Source organism: Lactuca virosa, chromosome 1, assembly GCF_052849685.1.
Source record: "Lactuca virosa cultivar CGN04683 chromosome 1, Lactuca_virosa_CGN04683_v6, whole genome shotgun sequence".
NCBI classification, from domain to species: domain Eukaryota; kingdom Viridiplantae; phylum Streptophyta; class Magnoliopsida; order Asterales; family Asteraceae; genus Lactuca; species Lactuca virosa.
The window spans coordinates 261,735,909-261,751,876 of record NC_136426.1 but is presented as its reverse complement, the minus strand read 5'-3'; the positions used below and the strand labels follow the sequence as shown (position 1 = coordinate 261,751,876).

Genomic DNA, 15,968 nt, shown 5'->3' with positions numbered 1-15,968 from the left:
GGGGGGTGCAACACGAGGACTTCCCAGGGGGTCACCCATCCTAGTACTACTCTCGCCGAAGCACGCTTAACTGCAGAGTTCTGATGGGATCCGGTGCATTAGTGCTGGTATGATCGCACCCGAAATAGTATCCATGCTTATTGCTTTTATGTCTTAAAAGACGCAGAACCTCCTTTGTTTTCGTACGCGAGGCGTGGGACCCACGTGACCGATCGGCTCCGTTCCAAAAATACGAAAACCATCAACCATGAATCGGAGGCTACCCGAGCATAGAAATAGCAAGAAAGAAAAAAAAACCGCACGTAAAATCTATAAAAACGCAAACGGACAACGAAAAAGGGGGGGGGGGGGTGCAACACGAGGACTTCCCAGGGGGTCACCCATCCTAGTACTACTCTCCCCCAAGCACGCTTCACTGCAGAGTTCTGATGGGATCTGGTGCATTGGTGTTGGTATGATCGCACCCGAAATACTATCCATGTTTATTGCTTCTATGTCTTAAAAGACGCAGAACCTCCTTTGTTTTCGTACGCGAGGCGTGGGACCCACGTGACCGATCGGCTCCGTTCCAAAAATACGAAAACCATCAACCATGAAGCGGTGGCCACCCGAGCATAGAAATAGCAAGAAAGAAAAAAAAAACAAAAAAAAACCGCACGTAAAATCTATAAAAACGCAAACGGGTAACGAAAAAAGGGGGTGCAACACGAGGACTTCCCAGGGGGTCACCCTTCCTAGTACTACTCTCGCCCAAGCACGCTTAACTGCGGAGTTCTGATGGGATCCGGTGCATTAGTGCTGGTATGATCGCACCCGAAATACTATCAATGCTTATTGCTTTTATGTCTTAAAAGACGCAGAACCTCCTTTGTTTTCGTACGCGAGGCGTGGGACCCACGTGACCGATCGGCTCCGTTCCAAAAATACGAAAACCATCAACCATGAAGCGGAGGCCACCCGAGCATAGAAATAGCAAGAAAGAAAAAAAAAACCGCACGTAAAATCTAAAAAAACGCAAACGGACAACGAAAAAGGGGGGTGCAACACGAGGACTTCCCAGGGGGTCACCCATCCTACTACTACTCTCGCCCAAGCACGCTTAACTGCGGAGTTCTGATGGGATCCGGTGCATTAGTGCTGGTATGATCGCACCAAAAATAGTATCCATGCTTATTGCTTGTATGTCTTAAAAGACGCAGAACCTCCTTTGTTTTTGTACGCGAGGCGTGGGACCCACGTGACCGATCGGCTCCGTTCCAAAAATACGAAGACCATGAACCATGAAACGGAGGCCACCCGAGCATAGAAATAGCAAGAAAGAAAAAAAACAAAAAAAAAACCGCACGAAAAATTTAAAAAAACGCAAACGGGCAACGAAAAAGGGGGGTGCAACACGAGGACTTCCCAGGGGGTCACCCATCCTAGTACTACTCTCGCCGAAGCGCGCTTAACTGCAGAGTTCTGATGGGATCCGGTGCATTAGTGCTGGTATGATCGCACCCGAAATAGTATCCATGCTTATTGCTTTTATGTCTTAAAAGACGCAGAACCTCCTTTGTTTTCGTACGCGAGGCGTGGGACCCACGTGACCGATCGGCTCCGTTCCAAAAATACGAAAACCATCAACCATGAATCGGAGGCTACCCGAGCATAGAAATAGCAAGAAAGAAAAAAAAACCGCACGTAAAATCTAAAAAAACGCAAACGGACAACGAAAAAGGGGGGGGTGCAACACGAGAACTTCCCAGGGGGTCACCCATCCTAGTACTACTCTCGCCCAAGCACGCTTCACTGCAGAGTTCTGAAGGGATCTGGTGCATTGGTGTTGGTATGATCGCACCCGAAATACTATCCATGCTTATTGCTTCTATGTCTTAAAAGACGCAGAACCTCCTTTGTTTTCGTATGCGAGGCGTGGGACCCACGTGACCGATCGGCTCCGTTCCAAAAATACGAAAACCATCAACCATGAAGCGGTGGCCACCCGAGCATAGAAATAGCAAGAAAGAAAAAAAAAAAAAAAACCGCACGTAAAATCTAAAAAAACGCAAACGGGGAACGAAAAAGGGGGGTGCAATACGAGGACTTCCCAGGGGGTCACCCATCCTAGTACTACTCTCGCCCAAGCACGCTTAACTGCGGAGTTCTGATGGGATCCGGTGCATTAGTGCTGGTATGATCGCACCCGAAATACTATCCATGCTTATTGCTTTTATGTCTTAAAAGACGCAGAACCTCCTTTGTTTTCGTACGCGAGGCGTGGGACCCACGTGACCGATCGGCTCCGTTCCAAAAATACGAAAACCATCAACCATGAAGCGGAGGCCACCCGAGCATAGAAATAGCAAGAAAGAAAAAAAAACCGCACGTAAAATCTAAAAAAACGCAAACGGACAACGAAAAAGGGGGTGCAACACGAGGACTTCCCAGGGGGTCACCCATGCTAGTACTACTCTCGCCCAAGCGCGCTTAACTGCGGAGTTCTGATGGGATCCGGTGCATTAGTGCTGGTATGATCGCACCCGAAATACTATCCATGCTTATTGCTTGTATGTCTTAAAAGACGCAGAACCTCCTTTGTTTTCGTACGCGAGGCGTGGGACCCACGTGACCGATCGGCTCCGTTCCAAAAATACGAAAACCATCAACCATGAATCGGAGGCTACCCGAGCATAGAAATAGCAAGAAAGAAAAAAAAACCGCACGTAAAATCTAAAAAAACGCAAACGGGGAACGAAAAAGGGGGGTGCAATACGAGGACTTCCCAGGGGGTCACCCATCCTAGTACTACTCTCGCCCAAGCACGCTTAACTGCGGAGTTCTGATGGGATCCGGTGCATTAGTGCTGGTATGATCGCACCCGAAATACTATCCATGCTTATTGCTTTTATGTCTTAAAAGACGCAGAACCTCCTTTGTTTTCGTACGCGAGGCGTGGGACCCACGTGACCGATCGGCTCCGTTCCAAAAATACGAAAACCATCAACCATGAAGCGGAGGCCACCCGAGCATAGAAATAGCAAGAAAGAAAAAAAAATCGCACGTAAAATCTAAAAAAACGCAAACGGACAACGAAAAAGGGGGTGCAACACGAGGACTTCCCAGGGGGTCACCCATGCTAGTACTACTCTCGCCCAAGCGCGCTTAACTGCGGAGTTCTGATGGGATCCGGTGCATTAGTGCTGGTATGATCGCACCCGAAATACTATCCATGCTTATTGCTTGTATGTCTTAAAAGACGCAGAACCTCCTTTGTTTTCGTACGCGAGGCGTGGGACCCACGTGACCGATCGGCTCCGTTCCAAAAATACGAAGACCATGAACCATGAAACGGAGGCCACCCGAGCATAGAAATAGCAAGAAAGAAAAAAAAACAAAAAAAAAACCGCACGGAAAATTTAAAAAAACGCAAACAGGCAACGAAAAAGGGGGGTGCAACACGAGGACTTCCCAGGGGGTCACCCATCCTAGTACTACTCTCGCCAAAGCACGCTTAACTGCAGAGTTCTGATGGGATCCGGTGCATTAGTGCTGGTATGATCGCACCCGAAATAGTATCCATGCTTATTGTTTTTATGTCTTAAAAGACGCAGAACCTCCTTTGTTTTCGTACGCGAGGCGTGGGACCCACGTGACCGATCGGCTCCGTTCCAAAAATACGAAAACCATCAACCATGAATCGGAGGCTACCCGAGCATAGAAATAGCAAGAAAGAAAAAAAAACCGCACGTAAAATCTATAAAAACGCAAACGGACAACGAAAAAGGGGGGGGGGGGGTGCAACACGAGGACTTCCCAGGGGGTCACCCATCCTAGTACTACTCTCGCCCAAGCACGCTTCACTGCAGAGTTCTGATGGGATCTGGTGCATTGGTGTTGGTATGATCGCACCCGAAATACTATCCATGCTTATTGCTTCTATGTCTTAAAAGACGCAAAACCTCCTTTGTTTTCGTACGCGAGGCGTGGGACCCACGTGACCGATCGGCTCCGTTCCAAAAATACGAAAACCATCAACCATGAAGCGGTGGCCACCCGAGCATAGAAATAGCAAGAAAGAAAAAAAAAACAAAAAAAAACCGCACGTAAAATCTAAAAAAACGCAAACGGGTAACGAAAAAGGGGGGTGCAACACGAGGACTTCCCAGGGGGTCACCCATCCTAGTACTACTCTCGCCCAAGCACGCTTAACTGCGGAGTTCTGATGGGATCCGGTGCATTAGTGCTGGTATGATCGCACCCGAAATACTATCCATGCTTATTGCTTTTATGTCTTAAAAGACGCAGAACCTCCTTTGTTTTCGTACGCGAGGCGTGGGACCCACGTGACCGATCGGCTCCGTTCCAAAAATACGAAAACCATCAACCATGAAGCGGAGGCCACCCGAGCATAGAAATAGCAAGAAAGAAAAAAAAAACCGCACGTAAAATCTAAAAAAACGCAAACGGACAACGAAAAAGCGGGGTGCAACACGAGGACTTCCCAGGGGGTCACCCATCCTACTACTACTCTCGCCCAAGCACGCTTAACTGCGGAGTTCTGATGGGATCCGGTGCATTAGTGCTGGTATGATCGCACCAAAAATACTATCCATGCTTATTGCTTGTATGTCTTAAAAGACGCAGAACCTCCTTTGTTTTTGTACGCGAGGCGTGGGACCCACGTGACCGATCGGCTCCGTTCCAAAAATACGAAGACGATGAACCATGAAACGGAGGCCACCCGAGCATAGAAATAGCAAGAAAGAAAAAAAAACAAAAAAAAACAAAAAAAAACCGCACCGAAAATTTAAAAAAACGCAAACGGGCAACGAAAAAGGGGGGTGCAACACGAGGACTTCCCAGGGGGTCACCCATCCTAGTACTACTCTCGCCGAAGCACGCTTAACTGCAGAGTTCTGATGGGATCCGGTGCATTAGTGCTGGTATGATCGCACCCGAAATAGTATCCATGCTTATTGCTTTTATGTCTTAAAAGACGCAGAACCTCCTTTGTTTTCGTACGCGAGGCGTGGGACCCACGTGACCGATCGGCTCCGTTCCAAAAATACGAAAACCATCAACCATGAATTGGAGGCTACCCGAGCATAGAAATAGCAAGAAAGAAAAAAAAACCGCACGTAAAATCTAAAAAAACGCAAACGGACAACGAAAAAGGGGGGGGGGGGGGGTGCAACACGAGGACTTCCCAGGGGGTCACCCATCCTAGTACTACTCTCGCCCAAGCACGCTTCACTGCAGAGTTCTGATGGGATCTGGTGCATTGGTGTTGGTATGATCGCACCCGAAATACTATCCATGCTTATTGCTTCTATGTCTTAAAAGACGCAGAACCTCCTTTGTTTTCGTACGCGAGGCGTGGGACCCACGTGACCGATCGGCTCCGTTCCAAAAATACGAAAACCATCAACCATGAAGCGGTGGCCACCCGAGCATAGAAATAGCAAGAAAGAAAAAAAAAACAAAAAAAAACCGCACGTAAAATCTAAAAAAACGCAAACGGGTAACGAAAAAGGGGGGTGCAACACGAGGACTTCCCAGGGGGTCACCCATCCTAGTACTACTCTCGCCCAAGCACGCTTAACTGCGGAGTTCTGATGGGATCCGGTGCATTAGTGCTGGTATGATCGCACCCGAAATACTATCCATGCTTATTGCTTTTATGTCTTAAAAGACGCAGAACCTCCTTTGTTTTCGTACGCGAGGCGTGGGACCCACGTGACCGATCGGCTCCGTTCCAAAAATACGAAAACCATCAACCATGAAGCGGAGGCCACCCGAGCATAGAAATAGCAAGAAAGAAAAAAAAAACCGCACGTAAAATCTAAAAAAACGCAAACGGACAACGAAAAAGCGGGGTGCAACACGAGGACTTCCCAGGGGGTCACCCATCCTACTACTACTCTCGCCCAAGCACGCTTAACTGCGGAGTTCTGATGGGATCCGGTGCATTAGTGCTGGTATGATCGCACCAAAAATACTATCCATGCTTATTGCTTGTATGTCTTAAAAGACGCAGAACCTCCTTTGTTTTTGTACGCGAGGCGTGGGACCCACGTGACCGATCGGCTCCGTTCCAAAAATACGAAGACGATGAACCATGAAACGGAGGCCACCCGAGCATAGAAATAGCAAGAAAGAAAAAAAAACAAAAAAAAACCGCACCGAAAATTTAAAAAAACGCAAACGGGCAACGAAAAAGGGGGGTGCAACACGAGGACTTCCCAGGGGGTCACCCATCCTAGTACTACTCTCGCCGAAGCACGCTTAACTGCAGAGTTCTGATGGGATCCGGTGCATTAGTGCTGGTATGATCGCACCCGAAATAGTATCCATGCTTATTGCTTTTATGTCTTAAAAGACGCAGAACCTCCTTTGTTTTCGTACGCGAGGCGTGGGACCCACGTGACCGATCGGCTCCGTTCCAAAAATACGAAAACCATCAACCATGAATTGGAGGCTACCCGAGCATAGAAATAGCAAGAAAGAAAAAAAAACCGCACGTAAAATCTAAAAAAACGCAAACGGACAACGAAAAAGGGGGGGGGGGTGCAACACGAGGACTTCCCAGGGGGTCACCCATCCTAGTACTACTCTCGCCCAAGCACGCTTCACTGCAGAGTTCTGATGGGATCTGGTGCATTGGTGTTGGTATGATCGCACCCGAAATACTATCCATGCTTATTGCTTCTATGTCTTAAAAGACGCAGAACCTCCTTTGTTTTCGTACGCGAGGCGTGGGACCCACGTGACCGATCGGCTCCGTTCCAAAAATACGAAAACCATCAACCATGAAGCGGTGGCCACCCGAGCATAGAAATAGCAAGAAAGAAAAAAAAAACAAAAAAAAACCGCACGTAAAATCTAAAAAAACGCAAACGGGCAACGAAAAAGGGGGGTGCAACACGAGGACTTCCCAGGGGGTCACCCATCCTAGTACTACTCTCGCCCAAGCACGCTTAACTGCGGAGTTCTGATGGGATCCGGTGCATTAGTGCTGCTATGATCGCACCCGAAATACTATCCATGCTTATTGCTTTTATGTCTTAAAAGACGCAGAACCTCCTTTGTTTTCGTACGCGAGGCGTGGGACCCACGTGACCGATCGGCTCCGTTCCAAAAATACGAAAACCATCAACCATGAAGAGGAGGCCACCTGAGCATAGAAATAGCAAGAAAGAAAAAAAAACCGCACGTAAAATCTAAAAAAACGCAAACGGACAACGAAAAAGGGGGTGCAACACGAGGACTTCCCAGGGGGTCACCCATGCTAGTACTACTCTCGCCCAAGCGCGCTTAACTGCGGAGTTCTGATGGGATCCGGTGCATTAGTGCTGGTATGATCGCACCCGAAATACTATCCATGCTTATTGCTTGTATGTCTTAAAAGACGCAGAACCTCCTTTGTTTTCGTACGCGAGGCGTGGGACCCACGTGACCGATCGGCTCCGTTCCAAAAATACGAAGACCATGAACCATGAAACGGAGGCCACCCGAGCATAGAAATAGCAAGAAAGAAAAAAAACAAAAAAAAAAACCGCACGGAAAATTTAAAAAAACGCAAACGGGCAACGAAAAAGGGGGGTGCAACACGAGGACTTCCCAGGGGGTCACCCATCCTAGTACTAATCTCGCCGAAGCACGCTTAACTGCAGAGTTCTGATGGGATCCGGTGCATTAGTGCTGGTATGATCGCACCCGAAATAGTATCCATGCTTATTGCTTTTATGTCTTAAAAGACGCAGAACCTCCTTTGTTTTCGTACGCGAGGCGTGGGACCCACGTGACCGATCGGCTCCGTTCCAAAAATACGAAAACCATCAACCATGAATCGGAGGCTACCCGAGCATAGAAATAGCAAGAAAGAAAAAAAAACCGCACGTAAAATCTATAAAAACGCAAACGGACAACGAAAAGGGGGGGGTGCAACACGAGGACTTCCCAGGGGGTCACCCATCCTAGTACTACTCTCGCCCAAGCACGCTTCACTGCAGAGTTCTGATGGGATCTGGTGCATTGGTGTTGGTATGATCGCACCCGAAATACTATCCATGTTTATTGCTTCTATGTCTTAAAAGACGCAGAACCTCCTTTGTTTTCGTACGCGAGGCGTGGGACCCACGTGACCGATCGGCTCCGTTCCAAAAATACGAAAACCATCAACCATGAAGCGGTGGCCACCCGAGCATAGAAATAGCAAGAAAGAAAAAAAAAACAAAAAAAAACCGCACGTAAAATCTAAAAAAACGCAAACGGGTAACGAAAAAAGGGGGTGCAACACGAGGACTTCCCAGGGGGTCACCCTTCCTAGTACTACTCTCGCCCAAGCACGCTTAACTGCGGAGTTCTGATGGGATCCGGTGCATTAGTGCTGGTATGATCGCACCCGAAATACTATCAATGCTTATTGCTTTTATGTCTTAAAAGACGCAGAACCTCCTTTGTTTTCGTACGCGAGGCGTGGGACCCACGTGACCGATCGGCTCCGTTCCAAAAATACGAAAACCATCAACCATGAAGCGGAGGCCACCCGAGCATAGAAATAGCAAGAAAGAAAAAAAAAACCGCACGTAAAATCTAAAAAAACGCAAACGGACAACGAAAAAGGGGGGTGCAACACGAGGACTTCCCAGGGGGTCACCCATCCTACTACTACTCTCGCCCAAGCACGCTTAACTGCGGAGTTCTGATGGGATCCGGTGCATTAGTGCTGGTATGATCGCACCAAAAATAGTATCCATGCTTATTGCTTGTATGTCTTAAAAGACGCAGAACCTCCTTTGTTTTTGTACGCGAGGCGTGGGACCCACGTGACCGATCGGCTCCGTTCCAAAAATACGAAGACCATGAACCATGAAACGGAGGCCACCCGAGCATAGAAATAGCAAGAAAGAAAAAAAACAAAAAAAAAACCGCACGAAAAATTTAAAAAAACGCAAACGGGCAACGAAAAAGGGGGGTGCAACACGAGGACTTCCCAGGGGGTCACCCATCCTAGTACTACTCTCGCCGAAGCGCGCTTAACTGCAGAGTTCTGATGGGATCCGGTGCATTAGTGCTGGTATGATCGCACCCGAAATAGTATCCATGCTTATTGCTTTTATGTCTTAAAAGACGCAGAACCTCCTTTGTTTTCGTACGCGAGGCGTGGGACCCACGTGACCGATCGGCTCCGTTCCAAAAATACGAAAACCATCAACCATGAATCGGAGGCTACCCGAGCATAGAAATAGCAAGAAAGAAAAAAAAACCGCACGTAAAATCTAAAAAAACGCAAACGGACAACGAAAAAGGGGGGGGTGCAACACGAGAACTTCCCAGGGGGTCACCCATCCTAGTACTACTCTCGCCCAAGCACGCTTCACTGCAGAGTTCTGAAGGGATCTGGTGCATTGGTGTTGGTATGATCGCACCCGAAATACTATCCATGCTTATTGCTTCTATGTCTTAAAAGACGCAGAACCTCCTTTGTTTTCGTATGCGAGGCGTGGGACCCACGTGACCGATCGGCTCCGTTCCAAAAATACGAAAACCATCAACCATGAAGCGGTGGCCACCCGAGCATAGAAATAGCAAGAAAGAAAAAAAAAAAAAAAAAACCGCACGTAAAATCTAAAAAAACGCAAACGGGGAACGAAAAAGGGGGGTGCAATACGAGGACTTCCCAGGGGGTCACCCATCCTAGTACTACTCTCGCCCAAGCACGCTTAACTGCGGAGTTCTGATGGGATCCGGTGCATTAGTGCTGGTATGATCGCACCCGAAATACTATCCATGCTTATTGCTTTTATGTCTTAAAAGACGCAGAACCTCCTTTGTTTTCGTACGCGAGGCGTGGGACCCACGTGACCGATCGGCTCCGTTCCAAAAATACGAAAACCATCAACCATGAAGCGGAGGCCACCCGAGCATAGAAATAGCAAGAAAGAAAAAAAAACCGCACGTAAAATCTAAAAAAACGCAAACGGACAACGAAAAAGGGGGTGCAACACGAGGACTTCCCAGGGGGTCACCCATGCTAGTACTACTCTCGCCCAAGCGCGCTTAACTGCGGAGTTCTGATGGGATCCGGTGCATTAGTGCTGGTATGATCGCACCCGAAATACTATCCATGCTTATTGCTTGTATGTCTTAAAAGACGCAGAACCTCCTTTGTTTTCGTACGCGAGGCGTGGGACCCACGTGACCGATCGGCTCCGTTCCAAAAATACGAAAACCATCAACCATGAATCGGAGGCTACCCGAGCATAGAAATAGCAAGAAAGAAAAAAAAACCGCACGTAAAATCTAAAAAAACGCAAACGGGGAACGAAAAAGGGGGGTGCAATACGAGGACTTCCCAGGGGGTCACCCATCCTAGTACTACTCTCGCCCAAGCACGCTTAACTGCGGAGTTCTGATGGGATCCGGTGCATTAGTGCTGGTATGATCGCACCCGAAATACTATCCATGCTTATTGCTTTTATGTCTTAAAAGACGCAGAACCTCCTTTGTTTTCGTACGCGAGGCGTGGGACCCACGTGACCGATCGGCTCCGTTCCAAAAATACGAAAACCATCAACCATGAAGCGGAGGCCACCCGAGCATAGAAATAGCAAGAAAGAAAAAAAAATCGAACGTAAAATCTAAAAAAACGCAAACGGACAACGAAAAAGGGGGTGCAACACGAGGACTTCCCAGGGGGTCACCCATGCTAGTACTACTCTCGCCCAAGCGCGCTTAACTGCGGAGTTCTGATGGGATCCGGTGCATTAGTGCTGGTATGATCGCACCCGAAATACTATCCATGCTTATTGCTTGTATGTCTTAAAAGACGCAGAACCTCCTTTGTTTTCGTACGCGAGGCGTGGGACCCACGTGACCGATCGGCTCCGTTCCAAAAATACGAAGACCATGAACCATGAAACGGAGGCCACCCGAGCATAGAAATAGCAAGAAAGAAAAAAAAACAAAAAAAAAACCGCACGGAAAATTTAAAAAAACGCAAACAGGCAACGAAAAAGGGGGGTGCAACACGAGGACTTCCCAGGGGGTCACCCATCCTAGTACTACTCTCGCCAAAGCACGCTTAACTGCAGAGTTCTGATGGGATCCGGTGCATTAGTGCTGGTATGATCGCACCCGAAATAGTATCCATGCTTATTGTTTTTATGTCTTAAAAGACGCAGAACCTCCTTTGTTTTCGTACGCGAGGCGTGGGACCCACGTGACCGATCGGCTCCGTTCCAAAAATACGAAAACCATCAACCATGAATCGGAGGCTACCCGAGCATAGAAATAGCAAGAAAGAAAAAAAAAACAAAAAAAAACCGCACGTAAAATCTAAAAAAACGCAAACGGGCAACGAAAAAGGGGGGTGCAACACGAGGACTTCCCAGGGGGTCACCCATCCTAGTACTACTCTCGCCCAAGCACGCTTAACTGCGGAGTTCTGATGGGATCCGGTGCATTAGTGCTGGTATGATCGCACCCGAAATACTATCCATGCTTATTGCTTTTATGTCTTAAAAGACGCAGAACCTCCTTTGTTTTCGTACGCGAGGCGTGGGACCCACGTGAACGATCGGCTCCGTTCCAAAAATACGAAAACCATCAACCATGAAGCGGAGGCCACCCGAGCATAGAAATAGCAAGAAAGAAAAAAAAACCGCACGTAAAATCTAAAAAAACGCAAACGGACAACGAAAAAGGGGGTGCAACACGAGGACTTACCAGGGGGTCACCCATGCTAGTACTACTCTCGCCCAAACGCGCTTAACTTCGGAGTTCTGATGGGATCCGGTGCATGAGTGCTGGTATGATCGCACCCGAAATACTATCCATGCTTATTGCTTGTATGTCTTAAAAGACGCAGAACCTCCTTTGTTTTCGTACGCGAGGCGTGGGACCCACGTGACCGATCGGCTCCGTTCCAAAAATACGAAGACCATGAACCATGAAACGGAGGCCACCCGAGCATAGAAATAGCAAGAAAGAAAAAAAAACAAAAAAAAAATCGCACGGAAAAATTAAAAAAACGCAAACGGGCAACGAAAAAGGGGGGTGCAACACGAGGACTTCCCAGGGGGTCACCCATCCTAGTACTACTCTCGCCGAAGCACGCTTAACTGCAGAGTTCTGATGGGATCCGGTGCATTAGTGCTGGTATGATCGCACCCGAAATAGTATCCTAGCTTATTGCTTTTATGTCTTAAAAGACGCAGAACCTCCTTTGTTTTCGTACGCGAGGCGTGGGACCCACGTGACCGATCGGCTCCGTTCCAAAAATACGAAAACCATCAACCATGAATCGGAGGCTACCCGAGCATAGAAATAGCAAGAAAGAAAAAAAAACCGCACGTAAAATCTATAAAAACGCAAACGGACAACGAAAAAGGGGGGGGGGGGTGCAACACGAGGACTTCCCAGGGGGTCACCCATCCTAGTACTACTCTCCCCCAAGCACGCTTCACTGCAGAGTTCTGATGGGATCTGGTGCATTGGTGTTGGTATGATCGCACCCGAAATACTATCCATGCTTATTGCTTCTATGTCTTAAAAGACGCAGAACCTCCTTTGTTTTCGTACGCGAGGCGTGGGACCCACGTGACCGATCGGCTCCGTTCCAAAAATACGAAAACCATCAACCATGAAGCGGTGGCCACCCGAGCATAGAAATAGCAAGAAAGAAAAAAAAAAACAAAAAAAAACCGCACGTAAAATCTAAAAAAACGCAAACGGGTAACGAAAAAAGGGGGTGCAACACGAGGACTTCCCAGGGGGTCACCCTTCCTAGTACTACTCTCGCCCAAGCACGCTTAACTGCGGAGTTCTGATGGGATCCGGTGCATTAGTGCTGGTATGATCGCACCCGAAATACTATCCATGCTTATTGCTTTTATGTCTTAAAAGACGCAGAACCTCCTTTGTTTTCGTACGCGAGGCGTGGGACCCACGTGACCGATCGGCTCCGTTCCAAAAATACGAAAACCATCAACCATGAAGCGGAGGCCACCCGAGCATAGAAATAGCAAGAAAGAAAAAAAAACCGCACGTAAAATCTAAAAAAACGCAAACGGACAACGAAAAAGCGGGGTGCAACACGAGGACTTCCCAGGGGGTCACCCATCCTACTACTACTCTCGCCCAAGCACGCTTAACTGCGGAGTTCTGATGGGATCCGGTGCATTAGTGCTGGTATGATCGCACCAAAAATACTATCCATGCTTATTGCTTGTATGTCTTAAAAGACGCAGAACCTCCTTTGTTTTTGTACGCGAGGCGTGGGACCCACGTGACCGATCGGCTCCGTTCCAAAAATACGAAGACCATGAACCATGAAACGGAGGCCACCCGAGCATAGAAATAGCAAGAAAGAAAAAAAAACAAAAAAAAAAACCGCACCGAAAATTTAAAAAAACGCAAACGGGCAACGAAAAAGGGGGGTGCAACACGAGGACTTCCCAGGGGGTCACCCATCCTAGTACTACTCTCGCCGAAGCACGCTTAACTGCAGAGTTCTGATGGGATCCGGTGCATTAGTGCTGGTATGATCGCACCCGAAATAGTATCCATGCTTATTGCTTTTATGTCTTAAAAGACGCAGAACCTCCTTTGTTTTCGTACGCGAGGCGTGGGACCCACGTGACCGATCGGCTCCGTTCCAAAAATACGAAAACCATCAACCATGAATCGGAGGCTACCCGAGCATAGAAATAGCAAGAAAGAAAAAAAACCGCACGTAAAATCTAAAAAAACGCAAACGGACAACGAAAAAGGGGGGGGGGGGTGCAACACGAGGACTTCCCAGGGGGTCACCCATCCTAGTACTACTCTCGCCCAAGCACGCTTCACTGCAGAGTTCTGATGGGATCTGGTGCATTGGTGTTGGTATGATCGCACCCGAAATACTATCCATGCTTATTGCTTCTATGTCTTAAAAGACGCAGAACCTCCTTTGTTTTCGTACGCGAGGCGTGGGACCCACGTGACCGATCGGCTCCGTTCCAAAAATACGAAAACCATCAACCATGAAGCGGTGGCCACCCGAGCATAGAAATAGCAAGAAAGAAAAAAAAAAACAAAAAAAAAACCGCACGTAAAATCTAAAAAAACGCAAACGGGCAACGAAAAAGGGGGGTGCAACACGAGGACTTCCCAGGGGGTCACCCATCCTAGTACTACTCTCGCCCAAGCACGCTTAACTGCGGAGTTCTGATGGGATCCGGTGCATTAGTGCTGGTATGATCGCACCCGAAATACTATCCATGCTTATTGCTTTTATGTCTTAAAAGACGCAGAACCTCCTTTGTTTTCGTACGCGAGGCGTGGGACCCACGTGACCGATCGGCTCCGTTCCAAAAATACGAAAACCATCAACCATGAAGCGGAGGCCACCCGAGCATAGAAATAGCAAGAAAGAAAAAAAAACCGCACGTAAAATCTAAAAAAACGCAAACGGACAACGAAAAAGGGGGTGCAACACGAGGACTTCCCAGGGGGTCACCCATGCTAGTACTACTCTCGCCCAAGCGCGCTTAACTGCGGAGTTCTGATGGGATCCGGTGCATTAGTGCTGGTATGATCGCACCCGAAATACTATCCATGCTTATTGCTTGTATGTCTTAAAAGACGCAGAACCTCCTTTGTTTTCGTACGCGAGGCGTGGGACCCACGTGACCGATCGGCTCCGTTCCAAAAATACGAAGACCATGAACCATGAAACGGAGGCCACCCGAGCATAGAAATAGCAAGAAAGAAAAAAAACAAAAAAAAAAAAACCGCACGGAAAATTTAAAAAAACGCAAACGGGCAACGAAAAAGGGGGGTGCAACACGAGGACTTCCCAGGGGGTCACCCATCCTAGTACTAATCTCGCCGAAGCACGCTTAACTGCAGAGTTCTGATGGGATCCGGTGCATTAGTGCTGGTATGATCGCACCCGAAATAGTATCCATGCTTATTGCTTTTATGTCTTAAAAGACGCAGAACCTCCTTTGTTTTCGTACGCGAGGCGTGGGACCCACGTGACCGATCGGCTCCGTTCCAAAAATACGAAAACCATCAACCATGAATCGGAGGCTACCCGAGCATAGAAATAGCAAGAAAGAAAAAAAAAACCGCACGTAAAATCTATAAAAACGCAAACGGACAACGAAAAGGGGGGGGTGCAACACGAGGACTTCCCAGGGGGTCACCCATCCTAGTACTACTCTCGCCCAAGCACGCTTCACTGCAGAGTTCTGATGGGATCTGGTGCATTGGTGTTGGTATGATCGCACCCGAAATACTATCCATGCTTATTGCTTCTATGTCTTAAAAGACGCAGAACCTCCTTTGTTTTCGTACGCGAGGCGTGGGACCCACGTGACCGATCGGCTCCGTTCCAAAAATACGAAAACCATCAACCATGAAGCGGTGGCCAACCGAGCATAGAAATAGCAAGAAAGAAAAAAAAAAAAAACCGCACGTAAAATCTAAAAAAACGCAAACGGGTAACGAAAAAGGGGGGTGCAACACGAGGACTTCCCAGGGGGTCACCCATCCTAGTACTACTCTCGCCCAAGCACGCTTAACTGCGGAGTTCTGATGGGATCCGGTGCATTAGTGCTGGTATGATCGCACCCGAAATACTATCCATGCTTATTGCTTTTATGTCTTAAAAGACGCAGAACCTCCTTTGTTTTCGTACGCGAGGCGTGGGACCCACGTGACCGATCGGCTCCGTTCCAAAAATACGAAAACCATCAACCATGAAGCGGAGGCCACCCGAGCATAGAAATAGCAAGAAAGAAAAAAAAAACCGCACGTAAAATCTAAAAAAACGCAAACGGACAACGAAAAAGGGGGTGCAACACGAGGACTTCCCAGGGGGTCACCCATCCTAGTACTACTCTCGCCCAAGCGCGCTTAACTGCGGAGTTCTGATGGGATCCGGTGCATTAGTGCTGGTATGATCGTACCCGAAATACTATCCATGCTTATTGCTT

The 15,968-nt window shown here is 48.1% G+C and overlaps 47 non-coding genes across 47 annotated transcripts; all 47 read right to left on the bottom strand.

Annotated features, from left to right (window-relative positions):
* Positions 1 to 2: 2 nt before the first annotated feature.
* LOC145147434 (5S ribosomal RNA) lies at positions 3 to 121 on the bottom strand. The gene has a single exon (XR_013728338.1). It is a non-coding gene; the product is annotated as a 5S ribosomal RNA (ribosomal RNA).
* Positions 122 to 347: 226 nt separating this feature from the next.
* LOC145150363 (5S ribosomal RNA) lies at positions 348 to 466 on the bottom strand. The gene has a single exon (XR_013731182.1). It is a non-coding gene; the product is annotated as a 5S ribosomal RNA (ribosomal RNA).
* A 230-nt stretch (positions 467 to 696) lies between these two features.
* LOC145155550 (5S ribosomal RNA) lies at positions 697 to 815 on the bottom strand. The gene has a single exon (XR_013735984.1). It is a non-coding gene; the product is annotated as a 5S ribosomal RNA (ribosomal RNA).
* Positions 816 to 1,035: 220 nt separating this feature from the next.
* LOC145144660 (5S ribosomal RNA) lies at positions 1,036 to 1,154 on the bottom strand. The gene has a single exon (XR_013725668.1). It is a non-coding gene; the product is annotated as a 5S ribosomal RNA (ribosomal RNA).
* Positions 1,155 to 1,383: 229 nt separating this feature from the next.
* LOC145149280 (5S ribosomal RNA) lies at positions 1,384 to 1,502 on the bottom strand. Its single transcript, XR_013730131.1, has one exon. It is a non-coding gene; the product is annotated as a 5S ribosomal RNA (ribosomal RNA).
* Positions 1,503 to 1,723: 221 nt separating this feature from the next.
* Positions 1,724 to 1,842, bottom strand: LOC145149051 (5S ribosomal RNA). Its single transcript, XR_013729913.1, has one exon. It is a non-coding gene; the product is annotated as a 5S ribosomal RNA (ribosomal RNA).
* Positions 1,843 to 2,068: 226 nt separating this feature from the next.
* LOC145155013 (5S ribosomal RNA) lies at positions 2,069 to 2,187 on the bottom strand. The gene has a single exon (XR_013735476.1). It is a non-coding gene; the product is annotated as a 5S ribosomal RNA (ribosomal RNA).
* Positions 2,188 to 2,405: 218 nt separating this feature from the next.
* Positions 2,406 to 2,524, bottom strand: LOC145145394 (5S ribosomal RNA). The gene has a single exon (XR_013726369.1). It is a non-coding gene; the product is annotated as a 5S ribosomal RNA (ribosomal RNA).
* Positions 2,525 to 2,743: 219 nt separating this feature from the next.
* LOC145154894 (5S ribosomal RNA) lies at positions 2,744 to 2,862 on the bottom strand. The gene has a single exon (XR_013735363.1). It is a non-coding gene; the product is annotated as a 5S ribosomal RNA (ribosomal RNA).
* Positions 2,863 to 3,080: 218 nt separating this feature from the next.
* LOC145145393 (5S ribosomal RNA) lies at positions 3,081 to 3,199 on the bottom strand. Its single transcript, XR_013726368.1, has one exon. It is a non-coding gene; the product is annotated as a 5S ribosomal RNA (ribosomal RNA).
* A 230-nt stretch (positions 3,200 to 3,429) lies between these two features.
* On the bottom strand, positions 3,430 to 3,548 carry LOC145146846 (5S ribosomal RNA). Its single transcript, XR_013727771.1, has one exon. It is a non-coding gene; the product is annotated as a 5S ribosomal RNA (ribosomal RNA).
* Positions 3,549 to 3,774: 226 nt separating this feature from the next.
* Positions 3,775 to 3,893, bottom strand: LOC145148046 (5S ribosomal RNA). The gene has a single exon (XR_013728948.1). It is a non-coding gene; the product is annotated as a 5S ribosomal RNA (ribosomal RNA).
* A 230-nt stretch (positions 3,894 to 4,123) lies between these two features.
* LOC145154982 (5S ribosomal RNA) lies at positions 4,124 to 4,242 on the bottom strand. The gene has a single exon (XR_013735447.1). It is a non-coding gene; the product is annotated as a 5S ribosomal RNA (ribosomal RNA).
* Positions 4,243 to 4,462: 220 nt separating this feature from the next.
* LOC145144659 (5S ribosomal RNA) lies at positions 4,463 to 4,581 on the bottom strand. Its single transcript, XR_013725667.1, has one exon. It is a non-coding gene; the product is annotated as a 5S ribosomal RNA (ribosomal RNA).
* Positions 4,582 to 4,820: 239 nt separating this feature from the next.
* On the bottom strand, positions 4,821 to 4,939 carry LOC145147433 (5S ribosomal RNA). The gene has a single exon (XR_013728337.1). It is a non-coding gene; the product is annotated as a 5S ribosomal RNA (ribosomal RNA).
* A 228-nt stretch (positions 4,940 to 5,167) lies between these two features.
* LOC145148045 (5S ribosomal RNA) lies at positions 5,168 to 5,286 on the bottom strand. Its single transcript, XR_013728947.1, has one exon. It is a non-coding gene; the product is annotated as a 5S ribosomal RNA (ribosomal RNA).
* Positions 5,287 to 5,516: 230 nt separating this feature from the next.
* LOC145154970 (5S ribosomal RNA) lies at positions 5,517 to 5,635 on the bottom strand. The gene has a single exon (XR_013735436.1). It is a non-coding gene; the product is annotated as a 5S ribosomal RNA (ribosomal RNA).
* Positions 5,636 to 5,855: 220 nt separating this feature from the next.
* LOC145144658 (5S ribosomal RNA) lies at positions 5,856 to 5,974 on the bottom strand. Its single transcript, XR_013725666.1, has one exon. It is a non-coding gene; the product is annotated as a 5S ribosomal RNA (ribosomal RNA).
* Positions 5,975 to 6,203: 229 nt separating this feature from the next.
* On the bottom strand, positions 6,204 to 6,322 carry LOC145147432 (5S ribosomal RNA). The gene has a single exon (XR_013728336.1). It is a non-coding gene; the product is annotated as a 5S ribosomal RNA (ribosomal RNA).
* A 224-nt stretch (positions 6,323 to 6,546) lies between these two features.
* Positions 6,547 to 6,665, bottom strand: LOC145148043 (5S ribosomal RNA). The gene has a single exon (XR_013728946.1). It is a non-coding gene; the product is annotated as a 5S ribosomal RNA (ribosomal RNA).
* Positions 6,666 to 6,895: 230 nt separating this feature from the next.
* LOC145143841 (5S ribosomal RNA) lies at positions 6,896 to 7,014 on the bottom strand. Its single transcript, XR_013724873.1, has one exon. It is a non-coding gene; the product is annotated as a 5S ribosomal RNA (ribosomal RNA).
* A 218-nt stretch (positions 7,015 to 7,232) lies between these two features.
* LOC145145392 (5S ribosomal RNA) lies at positions 7,233 to 7,351 on the bottom strand. Its single transcript, XR_013726367.1, has one exon. It is a non-coding gene; the product is annotated as a 5S ribosomal RNA (ribosomal RNA).
* Positions 7,352 to 7,581: 230 nt separating this feature from the next.
* On the bottom strand, positions 7,582 to 7,700 carry LOC145148012 (5S ribosomal RNA). The gene has a single exon (XR_013728910.1). It is a non-coding gene; the product is annotated as a 5S ribosomal RNA (ribosomal RNA).
* A 220-nt stretch (positions 7,701 to 7,920) lies between these two features.
* LOC145148042 (5S ribosomal RNA) lies at positions 7,921 to 8,039 on the bottom strand. Its single transcript, XR_013728945.1, has one exon. It is a non-coding gene; the product is annotated as a 5S ribosomal RNA (ribosomal RNA).
* A 230-nt stretch (positions 8,040 to 8,269) lies between these two features.
* LOC145155548 (5S ribosomal RNA) lies at positions 8,270 to 8,388 on the bottom strand. Its single transcript, XR_013735983.1, has one exon. It is a non-coding gene; the product is annotated as a 5S ribosomal RNA (ribosomal RNA).
* A 220-nt stretch (positions 8,389 to 8,608) lies between these two features.
* Positions 8,609 to 8,727, bottom strand: LOC145144657 (5S ribosomal RNA). The gene has a single exon (XR_013725665.1). It is a non-coding gene; the product is annotated as a 5S ribosomal RNA (ribosomal RNA).
* Positions 8,728 to 8,956: 229 nt separating this feature from the next.
* Positions 8,957 to 9,075, bottom strand: LOC145149278 (5S ribosomal RNA). The gene has a single exon (XR_013730129.1). It is a non-coding gene; the product is annotated as a 5S ribosomal RNA (ribosomal RNA).
* A 221-nt stretch (positions 9,076 to 9,296) lies between these two features.
* On the bottom strand, positions 9,297 to 9,415 carry LOC145149050 (5S ribosomal RNA). The gene has a single exon (XR_013729912.1). It is a non-coding gene; the product is annotated as a 5S ribosomal RNA (ribosomal RNA).
* Positions 9,416 to 9,643: 228 nt separating this feature from the next.
* On the bottom strand, positions 9,644 to 9,762 carry LOC145154779 (5S ribosomal RNA). The gene has a single exon (XR_013735239.1). It is a non-coding gene; the product is annotated as a 5S ribosomal RNA (ribosomal RNA).
* A 218-nt stretch (positions 9,763 to 9,980) lies between these two features.
* On the bottom strand, positions 9,981 to 10,099 carry LOC145145390 (5S ribosomal RNA). Its single transcript, XR_013726366.1, has one exon. It is a non-coding gene; the product is annotated as a 5S ribosomal RNA (ribosomal RNA).
* A 219-nt stretch (positions 10,100 to 10,318) lies between these two features.
* On the bottom strand, positions 10,319 to 10,437 carry LOC145154661 (5S ribosomal RNA). The gene has a single exon (XR_013735125.1). It is a non-coding gene; the product is annotated as a 5S ribosomal RNA (ribosomal RNA).
* A 218-nt stretch (positions 10,438 to 10,655) lies between these two features.
* On the bottom strand, positions 10,656 to 10,774 carry LOC145145389 (5S ribosomal RNA). Its single transcript, XR_013726365.1, has one exon. It is a non-coding gene; the product is annotated as a 5S ribosomal RNA (ribosomal RNA).
* Positions 10,775 to 11,004: 230 nt separating this feature from the next.
* LOC145146845 (5S ribosomal RNA) lies at positions 11,005 to 11,123 on the bottom strand. Its single transcript, XR_013727770.1, has one exon. It is a non-coding gene; the product is annotated as a 5S ribosomal RNA (ribosomal RNA).
* A 230-nt stretch (positions 11,124 to 11,353) lies between these two features.
* On the bottom strand, positions 11,354 to 11,472 carry LOC145154959 (5S ribosomal RNA). Its single transcript, XR_013735425.1, has one exon. It is a non-coding gene; the product is annotated as a 5S ribosomal RNA (ribosomal RNA).
* A 218-nt stretch (positions 11,473 to 11,690) lies between these two features.
* LOC145149868 (5S ribosomal RNA) lies at positions 11,691 to 11,809 on the bottom strand. Its single transcript, XR_013730708.1, has one exon. It is a non-coding gene; the product is annotated as a 5S ribosomal RNA (ribosomal RNA).
* A 230-nt stretch (positions 11,810 to 12,039) lies between these two features.
* On the bottom strand, positions 12,040 to 12,158 carry LOC145147431 (5S ribosomal RNA). Its single transcript, XR_013728335.1, has one exon. It is a non-coding gene; the product is annotated as a 5S ribosomal RNA (ribosomal RNA).
* Positions 12,159 to 12,383: 225 nt separating this feature from the next.
* On the bottom strand, positions 12,384 to 12,502 carry LOC145150362 (5S ribosomal RNA). Its single transcript, XR_013731181.1, has one exon. It is a non-coding gene; the product is annotated as a 5S ribosomal RNA (ribosomal RNA).
* A 231-nt stretch (positions 12,503 to 12,733) lies between these two features.
* LOC145155547 (5S ribosomal RNA) lies at positions 12,734 to 12,852 on the bottom strand. Its single transcript, XR_013735982.1, has one exon. It is a non-coding gene; the product is annotated as a 5S ribosomal RNA (ribosomal RNA).
* A 219-nt stretch (positions 12,853 to 13,071) lies between these two features.
* Positions 13,072 to 13,190, bottom strand: LOC145144655 (5S ribosomal RNA). Its single transcript, XR_013725663.1, has one exon. It is a non-coding gene; the product is annotated as a 5S ribosomal RNA (ribosomal RNA).
* Positions 13,191 to 13,421: 231 nt separating this feature from the next.
* Positions 13,422 to 13,540, bottom strand: LOC145147430 (5S ribosomal RNA). The gene has a single exon (XR_013728334.1). It is a non-coding gene; the product is annotated as a 5S ribosomal RNA (ribosomal RNA).
* A 224-nt stretch (positions 13,541 to 13,764) lies between these two features.
* On the bottom strand, positions 13,765 to 13,883 carry LOC145148041 (5S ribosomal RNA). Its single transcript, XR_013728944.1, has one exon. It is a non-coding gene; the product is annotated as a 5S ribosomal RNA (ribosomal RNA).
* A 232-nt stretch (positions 13,884 to 14,115) lies between these two features.
* LOC145154947 (5S ribosomal RNA) lies at positions 14,116 to 14,234 on the bottom strand. Its single transcript, XR_013735414.1, has one exon. It is a non-coding gene; the product is annotated as a 5S ribosomal RNA (ribosomal RNA).
* A 218-nt stretch (positions 14,235 to 14,452) lies between these two features.
* Positions 14,453 to 14,571, bottom strand: LOC145145388 (5S ribosomal RNA). The gene has a single exon (XR_013726364.1). It is a non-coding gene; the product is annotated as a 5S ribosomal RNA (ribosomal RNA).
* Positions 14,572 to 14,803: 232 nt separating this feature from the next.
* Positions 14,804 to 14,922, bottom strand: LOC145148011 (5S ribosomal RNA). Its single transcript, XR_013728909.1, has one exon. It is a non-coding gene; the product is annotated as a 5S ribosomal RNA (ribosomal RNA).
* Positions 14,923 to 15,143: 221 nt separating this feature from the next.
* On the bottom strand, positions 15,144 to 15,262 carry LOC145148040 (5S ribosomal RNA). Its single transcript, XR_013728943.1, has one exon. It is a non-coding gene; the product is annotated as a 5S ribosomal RNA (ribosomal RNA).
* Positions 15,263 to 15,486: 224 nt separating this feature from the next.
* On the bottom strand, positions 15,487 to 15,605 carry LOC145154935 (5S ribosomal RNA). The gene has a single exon (XR_013735402.1). It is a non-coding gene; the product is annotated as a 5S ribosomal RNA (ribosomal RNA).
* A 219-nt stretch (positions 15,606 to 15,824) lies between these two features.
* Positions 15,825 to 15,943, bottom strand: LOC145147303 (5S ribosomal RNA). The gene has a single exon (XR_013728211.1). It is a non-coding gene; the product is annotated as a 5S ribosomal RNA (ribosomal RNA).
* Between the last annotated feature and the right edge of the window lie 25 nt (positions 15,944 to 15,968).